The sequence below is a fragment of the Ixodes scapularis genome, unplaced genomic scaffold (genome assembly GCF_016920785.2).
Source record: "Ixodes scapularis isolate PalLabHiFi unplaced genomic scaffold, ASM1692078v2 PGA_scaffold4__175_contigs__length_147842914, whole genome shotgun sequence".
In the NCBI taxonomy this organism is placed as follows: Eukaryota; Metazoa; Arthropoda; class Arachnida; order Ixodida; family Ixodidae; genus Ixodes; species Ixodes scapularis.
The window spans coordinates 92,711,190-92,725,599 of record NW_024609879.1 but is presented as its reverse complement, the minus strand read 5'-3'; the positions used below and the strand labels follow the sequence as shown (position 1 = coordinate 92,725,599).

The following is a 14,410-nucleotide window of genomic DNA, read 5'->3' as shown; positions in this document are numbered from 1 at the left end:
AACATCTAAAACTCTCAAAACATAGCTACGGCCTGACTCTAGTACAGCGAAACCCGTATAGAACGAACCCACGTAAAGCGAAATATTGTCAATATTGAACTCGCAGAAAATTTAAATAAAAATGCATGTAAAAAGTACTTTTTATAACGAACAACACATTGGGTATATCAAACTTTTTCCACCCCAGAAGGCTTGAAAAACGTGCAAACAATTGTCTTCTAGAGTGTCCCTCCCCCCCAAAAAAGGTAGGAAAGAAAATTTTAAAATTTCAAGCCGCAAACAAAATTGAGCGAAGAGAAGCGATTCAGAAGGGGAGAAAGCTAAAAAAGGGGCACCTGAAGGACACCATTGTCCTTCAGGTGCCCCTGAAGGACAATGGTGTCCTTCAGGGGCACCATTGTCGCCGTTCTCTGCCACCCCCTTAGCGTTTGTCCTGTGTGCTTCTTCGTCTTTTTGTCCCGTCTCTTTTGCACTATTTTAAATATGAATGTCCACTACCAACTTGCCCAGCAGACCAAGCTTTTACTAAAAAATACACTCTGCATGCGCAAAAAAAAACCTTTCATTTCAAAGTAGTTCCCCACGAAGAGAGGCGATTCGGAAGGAGATATAAGCTAAAAAAAAAATTGCAGCGCATTGTTTTAAGGCGAAAGCGAAGAGATGAGAAACAAAGAGAAGCTCTCGGCCTTACAACGAACGCATCGTGGAAGTTCGTCGTAAATGATTTTTGCTATATCGAACTACTTGCTATATCGAACTGATCGTAACGTTTCGTGTTGTTCGTTATAAACGGGTTTGACTGTGTTCCGATTAGTCAATACGTCTTACCTTTGCTGTTGACATTGCCGTTTTCATGAATGTCTTGCTCGTACGGTTCTCGTCGGGAAAACAATCTGGCTATTACTGTCGATACCATCGCCAGTTAGAAATAAAAAATTAAGAAGAAAACTTCTCATGATAGATTCAGTGCCACAACGTCAATACGCTGCATGGAGACAACTGTGCATATAAGATCTCAGGTCATTACCGAAATGAATGTACACTTGTCATCCATTCCACAATGAGTGCACTTCGCTCAACCTTGTATACACAAAGGACATATCTTTACCCATTGTTTACCTAGGGAGCACCCATCCCAAGTTTTACATGATTATCTCTAAATTTTGAGTGTGCACTTGCTCAGAATTTTATGGTACACCTAATTGACAAAATACTGAGCTTGAACACATTCGTGAAAAAGAAAGCGTTGTGGCCCCAAAAAAGAGGAAACTCGTTTGCGATAATACAATGCACACATTCGGTCTATGGCTGGCTTCCTTTGCGCACTATAAATGCCAGCACTTGGAGGACATTCTCGCTGCTTATTTCTTGGTTCAGACGCCGCTGCATTGCGTCGTCGTTTCTTCCATCTGCCTTTTTGTTTGTCTTCATGTTTTTTTATTTGCAGGCACATTTTGTTTTGGTTTGGGATGAAGGCCCCAAAATTACGTCTTCTGTTTTCAGTTGCGCTTTTTTCTGACTGCTGCAATGTTTGTAAAGTGATTGTATGGTCATTCTTTTTGTCACTTTTGTTGGGTTGTGGTGACGTGCATGTGTGTTTGTGGGCATGTGTTCTACTGGTCAGCTTCTGCTAGCTAGTAGGCTCTAGTGATATCCACTGGGCCGAATGGAACACCGACTTTGAAGTTCGGGCACTTTGTGATCACCTATTCCGAGCAGACGACATGACAAGGTTATCGCGTCAAACCTCTCGCATCAAAGGCAATTTTCGAGAACATGTTTCTAATGGATAAAGTCTTCTTTTTGGTCTTCCAACCCAAACCAGCCGTACCTAATACCCTGAACGGCATTGAGTCTACTTAATGAATAAATAAATGTCTGTTTTTATGTGTGCTATAATTTGATTGTCGTTGCGGTTGTCATCATGGGTATTGCTGTGCAAACACACTGAACGTGATTACTTGTTTCAGCTGTTAGGATAGGGAAATAGGGTTCGCAAACTTCTAGAGCATCGCGGAGCCTATACTTTTTTATTGCGTCAACTGCTTGCAAAGGCTCCAGGTCCTTCAGGGGCACCATTGTCGCCGTTCTCTGCCACTTTCTTAGGTTTTCGAAGGAGTTTCCAGTGTAGGCTTCTTGCACCTGATGTCAGTTCCAGTTAGCCTTGACATCGAAACCAACATTGTCATTTGCCATCACTGCCTTGGCGCCATGTTGGAGGCCTTCGGTGTGGGGTGACCACCCGTCCCACGACTCAGAGTACTGTCCCGCATCGAGGTCTCGTGTCCCGCGTCTTGCGAAAAATTCCCAAATTTTCAAAATGTCCCGCATTTCACACTGTCGTACAATTCACTCTGTAACGCATGGTGCTGCCGAACAACGGGACACGGGGAAGCGCAGAGGTTGCCGGTAATCGTGTGAATCGAAATGGTACGCCATTTTCTATCCGAGCATTATGGGAAGCGACCGTCGTTCTTGCAGGAGAACCGATGCGAATGTGCTGTTGTACTTCTCCCCTTGGTGGCAAGATGTTGTAAGAAAAATTGCTTGCCAAAAGTTTAAATATAAAGTGCTGTAATTATTTTCAAATCTTTGTGTCAGTGCTAAAGGGTTGCTGTGGTTTTCTTTTTAGTGAAGACAGCCACACTCGCAACGGTCGAAAAAAAAAATGTTAAAAATTTGTGTAGGACCATGTTGATAATAAATAAGCGTTGACAAGAAACAATAACACAAAAAAGACTTACTGTTTCTCATTTCCATTTGATGCATTGCGTTTTGATACAGTCTGATACGACACGTTAAAATTAAATGTGTCGAAATTTTCAACTTCGACACATTTAATAACATATTTGTCATAAAACATTTACCGCTGGGAGTGAAAATTATTTGAGCTCAATTTCTGCACTACGATGAGCAGGTTTATAAGCAGCACATGATAATAAATCTGTTAACAGAGCCTTAGTTCGTTGTTTGCGTGTTAATAAATTACCTCTACCACCCCTGCCCCACGTGTCCCGCATTTTGCTGGCAGGAAGGTGGTCACCCTAATTCGCCGTCTTATCGCGCCAGCGGTAGTGTCATAGAGCCCCAACGTTTGCCTCGCTCGCATTTGATGATAAAGCAAATTGGTGACGAGAAGCCGATGGAACACAGGTCAGAATAAGCGTGACTTGTGTTTAACATCCTCGGAAGGCACTTATATGCGCACGTGGAGTGCTGTTGGTCGGCAAACAATGCGTCATTTTCTAATCATTTGCGGTGATTGACAAGAAAATTGGTGCCGCTACCCTAACTTGAAATCATCGGGAAATATTGTGTAAAACCTGTCAGCACTGTAGCCGGTCTTCATTCCTTTTTTACTTGCCGCACAAGTAATTTCGTCCGCCTTACTCGTTTTACTTCTCAGAGTCAGTCGCAAAGAGGCCCCTTACCTGAATCGAAATGCAGTCTACAAACATTTAGTCGGTAAAAAGCTGTTCTATTGAGATTGTGCATCTGTCGGACCCATTCAAGAAGCGGGCGAAACAATTGCTCGATAGTGGCTTCAACTTGGTTCGTAATAACTACGGAAATTCTAAAAAAAAAAAAAATGCTGCTGGCCGTATGTTTATTTTGTCACTGACTTTTACGGCCGGAAAAATTAATTACGGCCCAACTTGCCATTTGAAACCTCAAGTCCTCAAGTGCGCAGACAAACTTCAGCGCGAACGCGGCCCCAAAACACACAAGACATAGCATAACAGCTATGAATGCCTCCAACATGGATTCTGGTGGGTTCCGGCGAGATTTTCGGATCCGAAGTAGCGTTGCGTCATGGTCTCGTGCAAGAAGCGTTTTTAGTTTTATTATGTCATCAGGCTTAAATTAAAGGACAAATTTATGGGACGCAGTAAACATACAAGTTGGAGACTGATTCTGGGCACCTTAGTAGCGGCAGTCGGAGCGGCAGCTCTTCCAAATCGGACTTCCAACGCTTCTCGGAGTTGAATTCAGAAGATGAGAGCTCATCATTCGACGGAGTAGCTGCGAAGAATGGTTTGCTTCGGAGTCTGAGACTGGTGGAATGTCGTGGAAGCGAATGCACTAAAATGAAACCGAAAGGAAGAAGGGGGACAACTTTTGCTCCTTCTATTTTTTCCTTCGAAGCTTCTCAATCTGGACAGCTTGCAAGAACTATGCCCCCACTAGATAATTAAAAAAAACAAAAACAACTGCTCATTGGCTTATTTTTTGTGCTATCCCATTGGATAAAAAGCCAACCACTGGGGCATGTTTTTCTAATATAAAAACCGACCTCAAAACGGTGGATAAGTCAAATTCATTAGAAGAACCATACTTTGGGCATAGATTTTCCGGTGTTTATTCACAACAAAAATCAACAAATTTTTTTTAGTTTTTTTTTTTTTTTAGGTATAGGTATATTTTGGTGATGTTTCAGGTGCACATTCAGAGCAATGATTGAAAAACAGAGTTCAAGTCTAAGAGGGGAAGGCTTCAACAAAAACAGTCCTAGCTGCAGCAAACATTTTCCTAAATTAATGGATTTTTTGGAAGGTTCGAACCAATTTAGTATTTTACTACGCCTGCAGATGCTTGTCGTTGTTTTTCGGGTGAAACCAGAAAGTCAACAGCCTAATGGAGTACCTGGCTGGAGGGAGAGATGCCTTTGATTTTTTCCGTTGCTGATTACACAGAACTTGTGTTGTACTTCTCTGTAGCGACAGATGAAGTGCCGCCAGCCCTAACCTACGAAAGTGATGACTCTGACAGCCTGCCGCTGGTGTCGTGGCTGTACCGAAACAAATATCGGCAGAGCAATGCTGTGGTGCAAAGAGGTAAGCTCTAGCATTTTCGTCTTTAGTATGTAAGAACAGTGCATTCAACAAACCATAATGCAGTGATCTGACTTCTGTGACATTTGTGCCAAACTATGCTGAAGTGCTTTTCCTGCTATATCCTGCTACTACCACCAAAACGTAAGAAATTTGCATCAACATTGCACCAAAAGTTTAATTTTGCTTTCTCGGTGCTGAAACTAATAGCTCAGGCCCCGCTGCACCGCCTGATCATTGTGCGAATCTTGAAAACTTTTAGATTATTGCCTCAAGTTCAATTTGATCCTCTTATCGAATGCTGACAACACTCGGGAATTTAGCCATTCCTCTCGCATTGTTCATGGTCCGTTCGGGCGAGTTAGGTTCATTGGGTGTTTTTCTCACCACGCTTTGGTACACTGTGGAGAAGTGGCACCTGTAAAGTAAACATTGCAGTTTTGCATGTATCACTTTATCGCAGCGGAGCCGCGTGCTTATGAGGAGCACACTCTTCAAGAGTGGTAAAGTGCAGGTGCACGTGTCAGGTACTAAAAGAGTGAAAGCCGTTTACAACTCCCTGTAACGCCGAATTAGAGCGCAGCTCTTAAGGAGGAGGAGGGAAGGGTACGGGGGGGGGGGGGATCAACTGACCGGAGGCGGGGGGTCACGTGACGATGACAATGCCGATGATGTCATCAGTGACGTCACTGATGACGTCATCAGTGACGATGACGATGCGGATACCGATGACGTCATTAGTGACATCACTGATGACGTCACCAGTGATGATGACGATGCGGATGCCGGTGACGACATCAGTGAGGTCACTGATGATGTCACCAGTGATGATGACGATGCGGATGCCGGTGACGTCATCAGTGCTGATGACGATGCGGATGCCGGTGACGTCATCAGTGATGATGACAATGCGGATGCCGGTGGCGTCATCAGTTACGATGACATCATCAGTGATGATGATGACGATGCGGATGCCGGTGACGTCATTAGTGACGATGACGTCATCGGGAGGGAGTCACGTGACCTCGGCGGGGGAGTCACGTGACTTCGGGGGGTCACGTGACCTCGGGGAGGGGGGGGTCACGTGACCTTGGGGAGGGAGTCACGTGACCTCTGGGGGAATCACATGACCTCCGGGGGTCACGTGACCTCGGGGTGTCACATGACCTTGGGAGGGGTCACGTGACCTTGGGAGGGGTATGTGACCTTGGGGACCACATGACCTTGGGGGTCAGGTGACCTTGGTTACGCCGACGGTGACGCCGCTCAAGCCGGAAACGGGCGCCTAAGAGCTGCACTCTAAAACAAAAAGGATTACATTTCGTGAATGTTGACAAAATTTACTGCACAGGAAAATTTTCTTCAACATAAAATTCCTACCGGTACTGCAGACAGCGACATCCTGTTGAGTTGCATGCGTCACTGATCATGGCTTTGTTTTTTTAAATTCAAGATTTAAGGAAGATACTTACGTATAGACCTGTGGAAGGTACATGACTAGGTTTATCTGGGCAGCACCATAGCCAGTGACGGAAGTGCTGTGCCATTTGCGCCAAATTATGCCGTGAGCGCAGATTTGCTACATCCTGCGCCAAAGTGCCGTTTTGGCTAAGAATTGTGCCACACCTGTGTCCAGATGGACAAAACAAAAAATTGATTAATTTTTTTATTGGTTGACCCTAATACTCAAAGAAGTAGAAAGAAAGCAAACGGTAAAAATATGTATTTCACAGCGTCTCTACTCACCGTATACGTTGTTCCATGTAAGGTCAGAGCACAGTCGAAGGTTCGAACATATACAGCACAAACACATATAGTAAAAGCGCAAGTCACGGGACATTCGCTGCATTTGATTGGTTTAATCTATGAAAGGACACGTACAGGAAGATGGCCCGATGCCTCGATGTCGGGCTTTGACGTTGTTTGGTTAACCCCAGTGGCTCGTAGCGTCGGCTGCACTTTAAACCAAGGTGAAAGGAAGTTTTAAGACTGCTCGACCACCGCGCTGGCCAGTTGATGCGCTGGCGGCTTGATCATTGATATCCTCTAAAAATTTAGACAATGTGGGCGATGTCAGGAGGCAGATGTCGCGACAAAAAGTTGCAAATTAGTAGGATGGCGGCTACTGCAGTAAAACAGAACCAGGCTCCTGTACTCCTGGTGAGATCAGTTGATTATTATGTCCGCCGTATGCTTCCGTGGTGCCTCTCACCAGCCCACGCGCGTCGGGCGTCACCGCCTTGCACCGGAGTGCTACGAGTAGCTAGCTGCTGGCATGGGTGAGCGTCCGGTTTTGCACAGTGTACATGTAAATTATGTTAAGTACTTTTGCTGGTCCACATTCTTTGATCTTGATTATATAATATTGTTTTCAAATGCTGCGTCGAGAAAGAAAAAGAAAATGCGTGGTGCTTTTTTTTAATAAATGTAAGCGCAATAGTAGGATTTCATATTATTTTCGGGTGGCTGTTTTTTTTTTTAGTTTTTAATGTTTAAGTTGTGAGTTGGGTAACAATCAAATTTGGGAGCCGCATTTCTACTGATAGACGTGTTAGCGATTATGTTGGTTTTTGGTGGCATTTTACAGAAACAATACATACAGGCTAAATGAAATACCGGGTGTAAAAGTGGGAGGGTAGGGAGGCTTTGTCCTAACTGAAGTGTGATTCATTTCTTATCAATATATTTAGTACCCATTGTAAATAGAACCTACTCTGAACAGAGCCTCGTTTTTTAAAAAGGAAGCTCTATGTACCTTTTGTGCCCTATTTGTTCTTATTACAAAAGGTAAGGTAATAAGTAATATGCTCCACTATCAAAGAGAAACCCTCAGTCATTATCAGATATGAACTCACTTAGTGGTGCAATAAATTTTTTTTTTCTTTTTCAAGTGATATGCTAACAGACGTAGGCATCTGCTTCAAAACGTCAGTGGCTGCTTTAAACAAATATTTTGATGCTACAGAACCTGCTCTAAAGGGTCAAATTCCACTTCCCTCACTGCATAGCTTTAACCCCCAAGTGCCCCCCTTTTTTTTTCGGAAAGTAACCTAAAAGTGCTATATTTTTTTATTTAAAAGTTTTATTACTCTAGTTATACTGATAAAATTTCAAAAGTTTATTACGCAAAAATTAGCGGCGGCGAAAAAAAAAAAGAAGCGCCAACTAAAACGAGTGCTGCTATCTATTATCAGCGCCCCAAACTACTCGGGCGAGCCTAGCTCGTCCGTGTAATTGAGGACTACCGAAAAAAACACTGGACGAGCTGGGCTCGTCCATGGCATTTTTAGCCAAAAAGCGGCCGACAAACTCAACTTGTCCAAGGCGCTTAAAGGGTTAAAGGAGAACTCCGGCGATTTTTTTAGCTACTCCAACCAACCATCTTTTCGAAATCACCGGTCTTTACCCTTTCAGGTGTGCTATTTAGTATAGCGAAATTCAGAATAGTTATTAAGAAATAGGCGAGTGATGATGCCGAAACCAACCTTCAAATGTACCCGCGCTTTTGACCGACGTGACGTCAGGGGAAGGCAGGCTTGCAGGTCGGGTGGGCAGTCTAAAGATGGACTATGTCGAGCATTTGTTTCGTGCTGCTCCGCGGGTGCTGCAGTCAGCTTCCGAAGCATTCGTTTGGCACCATGAAATATGCTTGTAATCTATTGGGAACAAAGTCTACAGTCTAAAGAATGATTCCCTGCCTTCTGCTGGCGTCGCTTTTTCATTGTTGCTCGTAGAGACTCTCACTTTAAAAACACGGTGAGGACCAAAATTGTAGATTCAATAACTGCGAAAACTTTTTTTTTATTTTGGCACAATGTTTCGGTTATTATTTCAGTGATGTTTGTTAGTGTGTTTAGCAAATTTTCAGGCAAATCGGGGACTAAGAAGAAAACGCCAAAGTACCCCTTCAGTGCTTTTTTCAAATCTCACATTTGTTCTCTATCTCTGTTATAGCCTTTTAACTATATAAAGGTGCTGTCAATAAGGCTTGCATTAAAACTAAATGAGGTTTTGTAGTGGACATAAAGTAGGTAGCTTGATGTTTTTTATTTTTGTTTTAAAGAGGTATATTTAGCTGCCTATTTGCTCATTCTGCATTAAGAACAACAGATTATTTTTTTTTTGCTCAAAGTTATTTATTCTAACATTATTTTATTATAATACAATTCAGTCAGGCTTTGATTCCATACTTAAGCTGACCACTCGCAGATGTTCATGCTCTGTATTTCAAAATTAGCCTGTGCTTCAAGATTAGCTGTTGCAATGGAACCCGTTAAAAGAGAAGGATAACAATCTCCATAACATTCTAATCACCATATCTGGTGTTTTTAAGAAGCTCTGTAAAGAGCTAGTAGATTAGTGTCTCAGAAAAATAAAAAAACTGTCTGCTGTAGAATTATTGCTAAGCAAGAAAGGCATTATCTTTTAGCCTGGGAGGCTGCTGTATAATCTTAGGATTGTATTTGCAGTGAAATGAATGAGAATTAAGTAGATGTTCATACTTCAAAAACTCCTCATGCTGCTGTTCCAAAATGAACTTTTAACTGCTCATGAAACCTGCTCATGAAGAGCAGGCTGGAAACCAACATGAACGTAATAGCTCGAGCAGCCTATGCAGCCAACAAATGATGCTCCAAAAAGACTCAGAAATATCACATCACTGATAATGCCGTACCTGGCTGAAGAGAGACGCTTTTAAATAGACCGATCTCACCAGCCAGTTTGACTACGCCACTGCTGCCTCAATGCATCGAGGGAACTTTAGTCTTTCTGCACGTGCGACAACCTCGCAGAAGCTCTGCGCGGGAGGAGCACGAGACAGCACGAGCCCTCGCATGCACGGCTGTTTGCCTCCTGTGAACTAAAGTTATGGCAGCGGTACGTCAGTGAGATCGGTCTATTTGCAAGTTGTTGTTTCATCTGTTGCTAACCGCACAGAATTGGTGTTTTTCTCCTCTACAGCAATGGATAAAAGTCATCGTTCTCGAACATACGAAAGCGAGGACTCTGACAACCTGCCGCTTTCACTGTGGCTGAGTCTTCAGGACATTCAGGAGACGAGTGTCGTGGTGAAAAAAGGTAGGGATCTGTGCTTCTTGGTAGTCATAGAGCAATGATTAAGCGTTCTGCATGGTAATGATTGTCATCTGCGTTTTCGCACTGTCAGCCTTGCACCCATTGCATGGTGGGTATCTTTATCACATCACCATACTTCTCGCACACTCCAAATGTCTCTAGAATTTACTGGTTTAGTGGCTTTTAGTGACGCTCGGCAAGTTTCTAATTGGAAGTACTGTAACAAAACTGCATATTATACGAACCCACGCATAATATGCAATGCATTTTAAAACCATCGAAAGAAAAGAAAAAAAAAGGTTTGATCCACGTATAGTGGGACCCAGGAACAGAAGGGACGTAACTTGTGTCCGAGGCAGCTCAGTGCTTGCGGCGAGGTACGGAGCACGTCGTCCTTTCACGAAATAAATTAGATCCAGATGTGTCTTGGCAAATGTCCCTTCCTTCAGCCCCCGACAACGTCCTCTTGTACCCTTGCACGCAAAAAAGTTCTTGTTTCGGTCTCCTTCTTCCGGAAATGCAGCTCCGGTACACCGGAAACTTTCGTCCCACTGTACCACTGCCGACCCAACCAAGCCTAAAATGTAAGGGTCCCAACAATTAAAGACTGGCTCGGTCTCTTCCTCGGTGGTCAAGACACAGTCTCGGTGGTTAAGACGCAGTCTCGGTGGTTAAGACACAGTCTCACGACCGACTAGTGACACGCGACTAGTTACCGCCAGTTTTAACGTGCGATCAGCAAGTCATAAGTGTCCGAGTCCCTTCTCAAAAGTGCTCTGGAGCTGTTGTTGATTGAGCCCCTCCCCGCTACGGCACAAATTTGTGTCTTGTTGCCTTCCGGTGTTTGTTTCTGCGCAGCTGCACATTAGTTGCGTTCGCCGTGAGAGAACATCTCGCGATAGCGGCCCGGGCCCTTTGGGACTGTAAAGTGTAATCACAATTGCTACATCAACGTGTACTCGGCTATCTGGTGCAACACATTGCCGTCAGACCAAAAGTGACGCTGATTTGCTGCCAGGCCACACCCTTTCTAGGGTGCTTTTTTAAGTCGGTCTGCCATTACTATAGAAAAATCAATACTCTGTAACTGTTTAAATCAGAGCCTCTGGGGAGACCTTCGTGGCATTACACTGCAAATCGAGGTGCTGCGCTGACACTTTGGTTGCGTCTCCCGCAGAACGGAATGACTGATGTAAACAAACCTAATGTGTCACCACATCGCTTCTGAGACAGTGCCGGTTCATTCGGCCACTCGGAAATTTTGCGTCATTCAAGCAAAAAGCTGTCGTGCGACCAAAAAACAATTCGGGCGTGTGCAGGGTTCTCTCCAGGAAATTCAGAGGGGTGGACATTGCCGGGGGAGGGGGGGGCGGCACGGTTGTCCGTTTTTTTTTTGTTGATTCAAATCGTCTGTTTATTGATTAACCCCCCACACTGAACGCCCGCGCTCTTTGTTTGACCTGCTGACGTGGACCTGCTGAGTACGACGGCGACGGTCTGCAGCCACGTGTGCAGGCAAAATCACATCCTCATACCGCAACGTAAAAAAAAAAAGAAAGAAACAAATTGAGTGGTGGGCAGTCAGTTGGAGCGGTGGGCGGCAAAGCCACTGCCACCCTCCGTGGGGAGAACCCTGGGTGTGTGTATGTTTATACAGCCTAGAACTTAGTCTGCCTAAATGGGCGACTTATCTCCCAGCTGTAGATGAAACATTTAGCCAGTGATACACGACCGCCTGCTGGTACGATGCTCATCCAGATCGAAACGGGGAGGGTGGGGGATTGAACCCCGGATCCCTGGGATCTGCGGCACGAGCTTTCGGTCCTGTTCTCCAAGCTGGTGTGCGCTAGCCCACTCGGCCACCGATTTCCCCTGTCGTGCGACCGCTGCGAGTCGTAACTGTGAACACACCTTTATAGTTGTCTCTAAAGAGATTGATTCAGTTTGGAAACATTGACACCCTTCGGTTTTAGGGCTTGGCTGAAAACCTTTTTCGATCTCTCAACCTCGCGCAACCAGACAGATTTCTGTCTAGTGTATACATTGAATTGCAGTTGGAGACTTATTTTAACTCTACACTGCGAAAAGACAAGAGCTGTTCGATTCGATGCGTCTCCTCTCCGACAGAGCCCTCCGAGGACATCTCCTACATTGAAGTTGGTGGGCTCGATCGCGGCAGCGACGGCCGGCCCTCGCTTCACGACTGGTGGGACCGGAACCAAGAGACAACGCCTGGGCTTCACCGAGACCGGGGCCGCTTCCACCCTCACTCCAGCGCCTGGGCATGGCATGGGCGGAACCAGTAGAGAGGAAATGCGCTTTGGGGAAAAGCGCTTCGGTTGCTGTCACTGCCCGAAGGCGTTTGGCCGGGAGCTACTCTTACGGGCTCACGAGAAGAGTCACACGGGCGGGAGGCCCCACAGGTGTGTCACCTGCAGGTAAAGGGTCACGCGCAGCGCTCTGTTGAGAAACCACGAGGGCATCCTCGAGCGTAGGAAGCATTAGGGGCAGAAAGTCCTTGGGCGTCCGGTTTGTGTTTGCTTCATTGTTCTACGAGTGGCATAGGTCCTGAAACTGGGCCGTCCAGATTACTGCCACATGTTTATGAGCTACCCAAAGTTTTTCGTTCATCCCTACCCTCTAACTTTTTCACGGCCGTCGCCGTACCTGTGGGCGGCGATTAGTACACATTTGCAAATGCCTGCCTAAGCGCGAAAGTGCGCGCTTAGGCGGGCACTTCGCTAGTTTTTGCATCTTTGTCGCGTTTTATTCGTAATTGTTGTATTTTATTCGCCTGGTGTTTCACTTTGCTGGGCAATTTATTGTTTTCTAAATAGACACTCTATGCACATGATGCTCTTTTCACATACTGGCCCCTTTGGCAGTAGTGCCAATGGGAGCACTGGCTCTTCCAGTTCAGACCTCTAATGCTTTTAGAAATTAAATTCAGGGGACGAGAGTTCGTCATTTGACGAAGAAGCTTTATAAAGTACCTACGGTGAAGAGTCTGAAGCCGCTGGAACACCCCATTCCCGGCTTTTCGCCTTCACTGTGACAACTTTTCTTCTTTAATATTTTCATTTAATGCTTCTAAACCTAAACAGCCTGTGATTGTTTGTGCTCCCGTTAGATAATTAAGAAAAAAAGTGTATGTCGACCTTTTTTTATACTATTCATTCTGAAACAAAACCCGACCACTGGGAAACATCTTTTGCAAAAGAAAAAAAAAACTCGAGCATCAAAGGGTTAAAGGGAAACTCTGCTCAATTCCGAAAATTTCGAGATTATGAGTGATTTTGTATTAAACATCACTAATAAAAGGCACTACGTCCTTTGCTTTGAGAAATATAGGATATATTTTGTGAAATCTTATTTTAAACATGAGCGGAAATTGAAACCAAAACTGGATTGTCGGGGAACATTAACCTGGGGCTGCCAAAAAACATGGCTACCACAACGTACGGGCAACTTGATCCTCTATGCGACGTTGGGCGGGATTGGGGCGGGCCGCTGTTCAGGCAGGCATGTGCAGAGTGCAAGTTTCGTCTGCACCGCAGTCTTCACCACGTTTTGGTGTCTATGCAGCTATGCAGCTATGCAGGTGTCTTCACCGCAGCTATGCAGGTGAAGACACCTGCATAGCTGCGGCAACAGTCTGCGCGCATAGTGTAAGTGAAACTCCGAGAGACAATAACCACGAACAGCGAGACAATGCGGGAGACAGAGGTTATGGTGGGCAATTATGTGGACATCGCTGAGCACCTGAAGGAGACACTGCTGACATCACCTGTTATGATTGTTTTTAGAAGCAAAAACAAACAAAAAGTGGCAATGTTGACGTTCAGCTGAATATTGGTTATGCCAGAACTGTAGCCTTGACTGCGCTGTTGATTGCACCTCAATTCACCCGCTGTAGTCGATCCTGGCAACTTGGCGCGTTCCAAAGTTTGCCGGATTGTGTAAGAAATACTTAGACAGAACTAGGTCGTAATGTTTGACGTGCAGTCTTCTCAGGTGATACTAAAAAGGATTGCATTGTTTTTTCAAAAGCAAAAATGAAGTGCAGTGTCCCTTTAAAGGGGCACTAAAGTGGTTTTCGAAATTGTCTATTTATTGTCGTAACTAATTCTACGAGATAGGCATCCGATTTCCCTTTAAAAAATAAAATCCAAGGTCACGACACGCCCGTTCTGTGACTCTGTGCAGAAACCAGAGGGCACCATCATGCGTGTGACAGCCAATCATGAGCAATCGCTTCCCGCGCCATTTTTCTGCAATTTGTGCAGAAAAGCGGGCGTGTCACAAGCTTTGATCCCATTTTTCTTGGAGAGATTAGTCGCATATCACTCTAATATTGGGTTTATTATGATGCGTATAACCTGTAGATTGACTTTTGACCCTAAATAGACTAAAGTTCCCTTTTAAAGGGCAAGTCCGCTTCATTTTTGTTTTTGAAAATACAATGCAGTCCTTTTCAGTATCGCCTAGAAAGACCACACATC

At 44.8% G+C, this 14,410-nt stretch overlaps 1 pseudogene; it reads left to right on the top strand.

The window, feature by feature from the left end:
- The window catches only part of LOC8038426, a 29,293-nt pseudogene extending 16,880 nt beyond the window's left edge, over positions 1-12,413 (top strand).
- The last annotated feature ends 1,997 nt before the right edge of the window (positions 12,414-14,410 follow it).